Below are 9,906 nucleotides of genomic sequence, written 5' to 3'. Positions count from 1 at the left end.
CCCAGCCTCATGGTCGAGTGGTTAAAGTTCCATGCATTCTGCTTCGCCTGTCCAGGTTCATGGGTTCGGATCCCAGGCGCAGACCTACTCCACTCATCAGCCGTGCTGTCGAGCATCCCACATACAGAATAGAGGAAGATTAGCGCAGATATTGGCTCAAGGCTAATCTTCCTCAGCAAAAAAAACAAAGAGGAAGATTGACAACAGATGTTAGCTCAGGGCAAATCGTCCTCATCAAAAAAATAAAATAAAATAAAATATGTATATATATACACACACAAACACACACAGATTTGTTTGTTTGTTACTTATATATTGTACCTCTTCCTTTGCTAGAAGGAAGGTATCCCGTGAATAGGTCCTTGTTCTCTGCCGCATCCTCCAGGCCTACAAGACGTACAAGGCATTTAATATACTGAGCGAATGGACCAAGGAATCCAGGTGTAAGTTGCAATGTCCCCAACCAGGACCACCTGGGTTCCTTGAACTGAACCCCGCTCCCCCAGGCCCCAGTGCAGCTCTCCCACAGCGCTCTTGATCAAAATGGCCGCCTGCGCCTGGCTCCATCCACTTCTCCTCATCCCTCAGCCCAGACTTGGCAGACACACGGCCCGGCCTCAGGTTTTTGCAGGAGACAAGATGGTCTGGTTCTGATCTGCTGACTGCAGTCTATCTCTCCGGATTATCTGATTTGATAGGGACTCCTGTCAAAAGAGGTCCTCCTGGCTTTTCTGCTGTGCAGCCTCCCTTTAACATGAATTGTTGTATCACGTAGCTTCATTTGAACAGTAGTAAAAGAGAAGAAAAAAAAAAAAACCAACCCTGCTTCTGAACTCAGCCCTCGCTGTTCACTCCGCCCCGCGCTTCGTTGCCTCCTCCGTACCCTCCGCATTTAGTATGGAGCACTTAACCTTCCACGGCATATTTTTATGCTCCATTTTCCGTGCCGTTGTGAAGGAGACGAAAGTAAATGGAGTTCACTTTGGATGGGCGCTGCCGTCTCCCACTGATGTGCTTTCCCGCCCGCCCCACTTCCCCAAAGGGAAACACAAATGCAGAGAGAGCAAAGCTGTTTGCAAATGAAATGCATATCACAAGTCAGGCTGGCAGGAACCGTGGGCTTCTGCTGGGGACACCAAACTAAGGAGGAAAACACCTCCGACTGCGACTGCTCGGTACAGACAAGAACATTTACTTAGTAACAAAGCACACCAGGACAAGACCAGGTTAGCTGTCTTGTTTACATTCCCCTGGGGTCTTGTGCTTCTCCTAACACTTAGCACACATAACCACTTGTTGTGCTTCTCCTAACACTTAGCACACATAACCACTTGTTTAATGTCTGCTTTCAAGGATATTGCTCGAGTGAGCGATCCCCATGCAACTCAGTGGCTTAAAACAAAAACTGTCATTTATTCTGCTCACAAATACGCAATTTGGGTCAGGTTCACCAGCACCAGTATGTGTCAGCTCCCTGCAGGATCTGGAGCATCTGGAAGATCCACTTCTAAGATGGCTAACTCCCCACTGGCAAGTTGGTGCTGGAGAAGCAAGTCAGGGCTGTTGGCTGGGGAGCCTTGGTTCCTCTCCAGAGAGGCCTCTCCACCAGGCCATTGGGTATCCTTGTAACACAGTAGTTGGTTTCCAAAAGCTATGTTCCAAGAGACAGAAGGTACAAGTTGCCAATCTCTTAAGATCTGGGTCCAAACACTGTCTGTTATGGGTTGAATTGTGTCCCATAAGAACAGGGATCTTGAAATCCCAACCACCCACGTCTCAGAATGGACCTTATTTGGAAATAGGCTCTTTGCAAATATAGTCAAGTTAAGATGAGGTCATTAGGGTGGGTTCTAACCCAATATGACTGGTGTTCTTATAAAAAGGGGAAATTAGACACAGACACAGACATGCACAAAGAGACGATGATGTGAAGACACACGGGGAAAACGTCTTGTGAAGATAAAGGCAGAGACAGCAGTGATGCATACCCGTGAGCCAAAGATTGCCAGCAAACCCGCAGAAGCTAGGAGAGAGGCGTGCCATAGCTTCTCTCCCAGTGCTCAGAAGGCGCCAAACCAGGCAACACCTTATCTCAGACTTCTAACCTCCAGAACCGTGAGGGAATAAATGTCTGTCATTTAAGCCACTAGTTTGTGGTACTTTGTTACAACAGTCCTGGGAAACTGATACCCTGACAGCACATCACTATTGGCCAAGGCAGCCAGTCACACAGCCAGCCCAGAATCAAGAGGAGTCTTAGGAGAAGTGTCAAAAGATTCTTGGCCATCATGAAGCCACCACAGATATTGAAGCAGAGGTCATGGCTATCTAGTTTTCCACTATTTTACCAGTGCCTAATACATAGATGGTACACAAGAAATATTTATTGAGAGAAAGAAAATGAATAAAGCTTTAATGTTTTGTTTGTTTTTCTGACTCAAACTGATTTAAAGCTACCCTTCTTAGCATAGCATTACTTTTTGAAAAAATCCCAGTATTGAGTAAGCAGACGAAATGGTACCATTGTGATCCGTGGTGTCTTCTTCACCTTTGGATTCTAAATCACAATATTTCAAAGAAATATCTGGCTCTCCATCCTTTCAAGCCCCAGCCACTGTGGGTGGATTGGGAAGAGGACTCGGAGCCTGGCTGAAGCTCTGGGGATTGAGAAACTGTCAAAGAATCAGAATGATAATGATAAGAAGAAGAAAAATAGGAGGAGATCAGTGACTATTAATTAAGCCCCTACTATCTACCTGATACTTGACATATGTTGCCTTATTTAATAGCCACGAAATTCCTATGTCATTGGTATCATGCTCCCTGTTGTACAGCTGAAGAAACAGGCTCAGAGGAGTTAGGAGCCTTGCACCCAAAACGCACCACCAGAGAATGGTGAGATTCGGATTCAAATTCAAGTCCACACAATTCTGAAGTTTGTGTTTTCCCACACTGCTCAAGCCAAGTGGCTGGACTAAACTCACCCCACATAGCACTGTGCTCGTGTGGGACGGAGTTCTCAGAAGTCACCTGGTGATGCGGCAAAAGTGATGGAAAACCTGGGACTCTGGAATCCTTGTTGTCTATTTGGGGACACTCTACCTTATCCTCCTAAATCAAATTTTCCCAAAAGTGCATGAAATACCACTGTCCAATGTCATCTCGATTCACGCACACACTGCCTTACTCAGTGCTGTTCTTCTAAAGTACACGATCGGCACTTTGTTAATAACCGTGGTCTCCTGAGGAAATCATGTGAAATGCATCAGTTTCTATTTAAGACTGACAATGGCAGGAGGAGAAGGGGGACACTATCGTTCCAGGAGCTTGCCGCCTCTCCTGGCCAGCATTTCCCTCCCCAATGGTTCAGGTCCGAGAAACGTTATTCATTATGCTCCCCTTCGCCTTCTCTGCTTGATACTTGAGGCCTCACAGTCTGGAGGAAGAAGGAAGGGCGAGAGGGAGGGATGGGAGACAGGAGGGCATCGCTGATAAGAACAAAGGGCCAGCAGCTCCGGAAGCCCATGAAGCACGCCGCCAAGAGGAGCCGACTTCCAGCAACATGAAAAGACGAGTGAGGAGGAGGATTACAGGAACTTCCTTTTCTTGTGGTGTGGCCCGGTCATAATGGTGTTGTGGTTACACAGCAAAGGCTCATTAAAACAATAAATAAACCACAACTGCTGTAACTAGGAGTTCTCTTCTCCAGCAGCTTTGCAGAAAGACAAGGAGCCTCAGTTCCTGTGTCCTGCCATTTGCTAGCTGTGCTCCTGGAATATGGCGAGATTAATTTAGAACAGCAAAGAAGAACAGAAATCTCGTACACTCTATTGTATCATACGGGATGAGGCTGAAGAGAGAGGCGCAGATATTTAAGTATTCCAGAAAAAGCATTGTCGTTGGATCCTTCTGGATGATAACAAGGTCTCGATTTAGAGTTAAATTCCATGTTCCTAGCCCACACTCTCACTAAGGAATGTCTGGCTACATTTCCAAAATGCTTCCCTAGGAGGTACATGCATTTGAATTAATGAAAGAGGCAGAAATGACGAGCTACAGGCAGGTAATTCGTATATCCAATTGGCGATTTAAAACCCCCCGCTTCTCTAGCACCTTTTTCTTTAACTCATCTAAAATTCCAAACAGCGTCTTCTGGAATAGATACAAATTACCCTATAATTTCAACAATACAAGATTATAGGAGGGTTTAATTCTAAATTGCCCACTTCTAAAATGTAAGTCTGACCAAACTATAGGGCATTCAAGCTCGCTCTCAATTATCATATAAATGTATCTGGCAAACATATTTGTTATTCCAAATCTCCAAATTGCAATTATTCCCCCATTCAGTACCAAGTAATATCCAAACTTTCTAGCCTGTCCTCAAAGAATTTTCAAGGTCAAGTTCTGGCCCATCTAGCTCTCAATCTTTTCTCCTACACTTGCCAACAGGCAGGCCATATGAGCTAACGTGGATTTGTCATTATATTCCCAAGAGGTCAAGGGTGTCTGCCCATGGTGGGGCCGCCTTCACTCCGTGCCCTGTTCCTCTCTACCCCATGGTGCTGCCCAGGGGTTAAGAGCATAAATTGGGATCAGGCAGACCTGGAAGTGAATTTGTGTCCCACTCCTTATCAGGGAGGTGATCGTGAGCAGAGGGAACATTGACTCAGTTCAGTGTAAAAATAAGAGTATCTACCTCACAGAATTCTTGCAAAGATTAAATGAGAAAATGAATACAAAAGATTTAGCAGAACCCATGGCATAAAGTAAGGACTAAATAAAGCGAGAGTGTCATTGCTACAAATATTATTACCTGCAATTGTCAAAATCCTTCAATCCTATCAAGATGCAAAAGCAGCCTTCCAAATTACTTCGTTTGAAAACAATCTCTTTCACCTCTGAGCTCCTAAAAAGCTTAAATTGCATCTCTAACGGGCATTTCTCACATAGAGACTTTTAATGTAAATTATTTCAGAATAATAATAAATATATCTAACGCTCGTATAAGTGTGAATCACTATTTATGTACTTTATATACGTCATCTCATTTACTCCCCACAGTAACTATGTGAGCCTTGCACTATTATTACCCCATTTTACAGATGAGGAAACTGAGATGCTGTGACAGCAAGTCATTTGTCCGAGGTTGCACAGCTATTTGAAGGCGACACTGGGACTCAAAGCCAGCAGGGCAGGCTGCAGGGTCTCTGCTCTTAACTGATACGTGCCACTTCATCTCTGCTTACCTCTTAGCAGGGTGAGAGCAGGTGCACCAGCCGTCTCTTTTGCTCACACCAGTCCTGGCCCTATAATCTTATTGCAGTGGAAAGGAAATGGAGTTTAAGCTCATAGACTTGGCGTCAAAATTCCATTTTAGCCACTTAATAGCTGTGCGGCCTTGGGCAAGTCATTTCATATTTCAAAGTCCCATTTACACAGCTGGAAAGTGAAAATTCTTAAAAGATTAGAAATAATATATATCAAACACTAAGTATCCAACATATGGTAGGTACTCAACTAATTTATTAATACATTTGAAGGGTTCAGGCAGCAGGAATTATATTTTCTTTGTTCCTCTTAAAGGAATCTCAGAAAGAATCCTACATATTCGCTTGCACAGAAGAGCAACTCAACACATATTTATGGCATGAATAAGTGAACACATAAATAAAGGCCTGTGTGATATAAGTAAATAGTTCTAGAAGAATGTGGAAAATGGTCATATTTGGCTGAGTTTGTACCTGAAAACCTTGTTTGTAAAACAGTGCACATTCTTTTCTGTTGCGGTGGCATTTAGAGTTTCCCTTAGTATAACAAATGATCTCTCCAACCCTGAGGCTGCCCTAGTTCAAGGCCAGGGTTCCGTCTACGGGTGACTCAAAGGCAAACAGCACCACCTACTGAACTGTGATTTTCCACATTCCAGAAGGAGGTCAAAATGTGAGCCGTGTCGAGGCCACGCCACTGCACTTAACTCTAAGTTTAAACAGAGTGTAAATGAAAGCTACACGATTGTGTAAGTGAAAGCTACATGATTGTGTAAGTGAAAGCTACATGATTGTGTAAGTGAAAGCTACATGATTGTGAAAAAGACAAGGTCTGCTGGAAGCAGAGGGGGATTTTGGTTACTTTGACTTCCATCCTCTGATGAGCCATTGTCGGAGTGTTTCAGTGGCTCTGGGAGGCAGGCAGCCCGGTGGCTCTGATTCATCCATCAGTGAGGGACCACACTGGAGTTCCCCAGGGCTGGTCTTCCACAAAATTCAGCCACACTTCAGTAAGCAGTGTAATTTTGTTCAAACACTGACAGAGGTCACAGAGTCTTTCTGAGGTGTATAGATGTTTATTCAGTAGCAGGATGTCCTTGGATAAAAGGACAAGGTCATCAGAACCTGGACTTCTCTCTTCACTCCTCAGTGAGTCACAGGCGAACATTTGATTTTGACTTAGTTTATGTGCTCATCTCTTCAGCTTCTGCACATTTGCCTGCACATCCTTAGGGGAACAGTGGAAGAACCTAAATTTCCATTTAGGAAGAACCTAAAGTTCCATTTATGTTGGAGTGCCTAACGCTGAATCACCTGAAGCATCCCATCCAGTGCCCGGCCTATAGGAGATGCTTAATAAGTGCCCGGTACATAAATGAATGAAACACACTGGCCATCTGGAAGCACGAAGCCTGATGCCCAGCACTGCAAACACCATTCAACTCCTCTCTGTAGACAACCCTGGCCTCCTTCTTTCAATACCTCAGTCTCTGGCTTCACCTTTCTGCCCTTAAAGCCTATGAAACATGATCCTGCAAACCATCGTATGTGATGTTCGGGGACCAGACAGTAAAATTCCTAATTAATTAAGGAGAACCCTGACTAGGTTCATTTCACTGATTTATGCCCAGTTTCTTCACATAAATCAATAAATATTTGTAGAATAAGTGAGTGAATGAATGAATGAATCAATGAAAGTACTAGCAAGGATAGCCTTCACAGAAGGAAGGACAAGGAAAACGAAGGAGCGGAGAGATGGAGGGGAGGAGGAAGGGAGAAGAAAAAGAAGGGCAGGCCTCTGTGGAGGAGGGTGGAAGAGCTGATGGAAGAGAAACAGCCAGCACAGGAGTCTGCCTCTTCGGCTCAACCAGGAAGAACTCTCGTCTCCACCACCTTGTCTCACTAAAATGTCTCGGCCACCCTTTGGCTCCTTCCCCAAGCCTGTGCTGACTCTCCATGCTAAGGGAGGCCCCTGCAGAGCAGGGTCCCTGCTACATTCCCTTCTAACCAACCACGCCGTGGCTGAGGCCCTACTTCCCAGATCGCCATGGCTTCCCTCCACCTCACAGCCCGAAAGCTCTTTCCCAGGACAAGTTCTGCAGCCTCTGTCTGTGTCCTCCTGTCTCTTCTGGTCTGTCTGGCAGTCTGACTCTTTCTCTTCCTCTGCTATCCTCTCTCTGTGTGTCTCTCTGTTTCTCTGGCTCCCTCTGTGTCTCTGTCTCTGTCCCTCTGCATGTGTGTGTGTTTCTCTGGGTCACTCTCTTCCTCTTTCTGTTTCTCTCTCTGTCTCTGTCTTTCTCTCTCTGTCTCTCTCTCTCTCATCTTTCTGTATCTTTCTCTGCATCCCTTTCTGTGTGTCCCTGTCTGTCTCTGTGTCTGTCTCCCTCTTCTCTTTGTTTCTCTTTCTCTCTCTTGCTCTTATTGTGTATGTCTCTCTCCACCTCTCTCTGTGTCTTTGTATCTAGATCTGTCTGTCTATCTATATCTGTGTCTGTCTGTCTAGCAGTGTGCATCTGTGTATGTCTATCTCTGTCTTACCCTCTATTTCTTTGGGTCTCTCCCTTTCTGTCTTCCTCTCTCTTTGTCTCGCTCTGTTTCTGTGTCAATCTCTCTGTCTCTGTCTCTCTCTTTCTGCCTTTCTTTTTCTCTCTTTATCTCTCTATCTTTTTCTCTTTGTGAGTGCATCTCTCTCTGTTTCTCCCTGTCTCATTGTCGCTTTCACCCTCTGCCAAACTGCTTCCTCTTTATTCTATTCTAGCGTCATCTAACACATCAAACAACTGTGTCGTTCCTTCCCATCCTTGCCCTGGTTCCTGACGAGGATCCTGGGAAAGGCTTTCTACGCCACTTATTTAAATCTTGGGATTGCAGAGCTCTTCATGGTGACAGCAGCACTTTGGAGGAATATGCATCACCGTTCTCTGAGCTTAGATAACCACATGAAGGCCTGAAATACAATGTTCTGTAAACATGTGACCTCATTTACTTGCTCCGGAGTGTCCAGAGAAGACATCAGGTCTTGAGTAATTTGGAAACTCCCTAAACTGTGTACACTGGAGTGGCCTCGGAGCTGCAGACAGAGGGGGGCCTGAAAGAGAAGGCCATTAGGAAGATTTCATCTTTGTGCCTCCCTGTGATGAAGTCCATGCCTTGGCGCGCTGACAGATAACTGGCAGCTCTCCCTCCCTGGAACTCAGCTTACCAGACTGAGCAGCCCAGACAGCAGTTTAACCCGAGGGTCAGAGGGCAGCCAGGCGTTATCTACCAACTGGCTGTGTTCCCTCCGCCTCACTGAGTTCCGCCTTCTCCTACAGATTCTGACAGGAGGGGCCAGACCGTGGGGCTCCCCGCTAGGATTTAGAGATGCAAAGAGCCATTCCAACCCGACCCCCACCCCCATTTTTAAATGAATGAGACTCAACACAGATTCCTTATTAATAACATATACTGGAGGGTATGTCCTGAGACCCAGGAGATGTGAATGACAGCACATCAATTTGGGGTGTGCAAAACACACACACACATACCCATACAGACCAGCGTGCGTATCAAAGCCATCTTGTGAATCTTCAGTTGATTAAAGAAGAGGATTGAAATGCATGTTAATAACCAGAAAATAACTTACAATCTAACATCTTGATTGTACTAGATTTCAAAGGGCAGCAAGATGTGTTGAAATGCACATATCTAATCACCAGTGGAATTAACAGATTTGCAAAAGTTATGCTTGAGAACATTATGTGTAGCTATAACACAGCATAATCAAATTCTCATTTAATTTTATTAATTCTAAAATTCAGACTATTTGCACATTAGCATTTTTTCTGATATTAATTTGGGGGTTATTGAAAAAGCACGTTTTTAAATGCTTTCTTTCTCATTGATATTTTTAAAGCAAAATCACATGCTTTAAAAGCGTATTATTCATTCGAGTAAGAACATTTCCCCTCTTTCTTTTCATCTTGATCTCACAGACCAAGTTGGATATATGGAAACCAAGTTGGGAAGCTACAAAAGCCGCAGTCTTGTTCAGGAACATGTGGCATGCATTCTTTTGGCTGCTTTCCTTTCCTTTTCCTCTATCTGGCCACCACGCCCAGTCCCACTGTCAGCAATATTTACATGTCAGCCCATTGTCCTTGTCCTGCTGGCAAGGGTCTGTGCTCCTTCCCTCTGCAGCTGGCCTGGACTTCCCTCTCAGCAACACAAATCCCACGACACTTCTGTCACTCACCTGAGCCCTCCTTGGGCTAGAATCCCATCCCAGCTCAGCTTCAGGTCCACACTGGGTGAGGCGTGAGATATGACGCAAAGCAGAGTGAATTTTCAAACCAAGGACTCACATGATAAAAATTGCGCCAGGACCTTATGAAAACAACAGAGAGAAGGGACATGAATTTGAGTAGCAATACTTCTACTTGTGGAAGGGGTTTTATTCCGTGTACACGTAAGTCAGGCACATAGAAATCACATATTAATCCATTTATTGTGACTGGGCTTCATAATCGGGTCAATGGTTTTGTGGGGCAAGTGGGGATTCAGAGAAGAGGAAGTAAAGGGCAGAAACACGAAAGGAGAAGAAGACTAGTTTTTACTTAAATTACCTAGCGCAGTTTAAAGGATCACATACAAAATA

General features: G+C 44.8%; 1 long non-coding RNA gene across 1 annotated transcript; it reads right to left on the bottom strand.

The window, feature by feature from the left end:
- Nucleotides 1-9,559, bottom strand: LOC139083320 (uncharacterized). The gene is made up of 3 exons (XR_011539951.1): nt 9,505-9,559; nt 322-387; nt 1-105 (listed from the first exon to the last, which is right to left on the bottom strand). It is a non-coding gene; the product is annotated as an uncharacterized lncRNA (long non-coding RNA).
- Between the last annotated feature and the right edge of the window lie 347 nt (nt 9,560-9,906).

Source organism: Equus przewalskii, chromosome 1 (genome assembly GCF_037783145.1).
Source record: "Equus przewalskii isolate Varuska chromosome 1, EquPr2, whole genome shotgun sequence".
Taxonomy (NCBI): domain Eukaryota; kingdom Metazoa; phylum Chordata; class Mammalia; order Perissodactyla; family Equidae; genus Equus; species Equus przewalskii.
The sequence above is the reverse complement of the archived record's forward strand: the minus strand, read 5'-3'. Positions and strand labels throughout refer to the sequence as shown.